Source organism: Mandrillus leucophaeus, unplaced genomic scaffold (assembly GCF_000951045.1).
Source record: "Mandrillus leucophaeus isolate KB7577 unplaced genomic scaffold, Mleu.le_1.0 Scaffold213, whole genome shotgun sequence".
NCBI classification, from domain to species: domain Eukaryota; kingdom Metazoa; phylum Chordata; class Mammalia; order Primates; family Cercopithecidae; genus Mandrillus; species Mandrillus leucophaeus.
Genome location: NW_012102177.1, coordinates 1242982 through 1243733, shown reverse-complemented (window position 1 = coordinate 1243733; position 752 = coordinate 1242982).

The following is a 752-nucleotide window of genomic DNA, read 5'->3' as shown; positions in this document are numbered from 1 at the left end:
TTCAGACCCTCAGTTGCACTAGCCACACTTCAAGTGCTTAACAGCCACTTGTGGCTAGTGACTACTGTTTTGGACAGTGCAAAAGAGAACATTTCTATCATCATGAAACATTCTAGAGCATATCTTAACACTCCCCTCAACTGTATTTCATCCCTGCTAAGTGCCAACAGTGCCCAAGCCTTACTGGTACTTCCTTTGCTCTGTGTCTTTGCAGACGCCACTTCCTCCACCTGGAACATGCCCCGTTCCCCACCCTCATCCTCACGCCATCCTCCCCTCACAGCCTGCTGCATCCCTTCCCACCCCTACCTGTCCTCAGCCCCAGGACTGCCTCCTCTGACCACTCAATGCCGCAGGTCTGTGCCTCTGGCGTACATGGGTCACTGTTCCTTTGCAGCCTTGACCCCCCCAGCTGGCAGTGAAGGATCACACTACACACTGCTGGAAAGGCAGGCAACACAATCTACACTGATGCTGGATTTGAAAACTTGACTTCATTCTGAGCTCCTCTTCTGCCACTAGCTACTCCATTCATTCATTCAGCACGTGCCAAGTGTCCATTCTCTGCTGAGGCCTGGGCATGTGCAGGAGATGGAAAAAACCCGAGGAAACCCAGCTCAGGCTCTCAAGGAGCTCACAGTCCAGTGGCCTTGGTCAAGTCCTTCCTTCTTCTCCTCCTCCTACTCCTCCTTCTCCTCCTCCTATTTCTTCTTCTTCTTCTTCTTCTTCTTCTTCTTCTTCTTCTTCTTCTT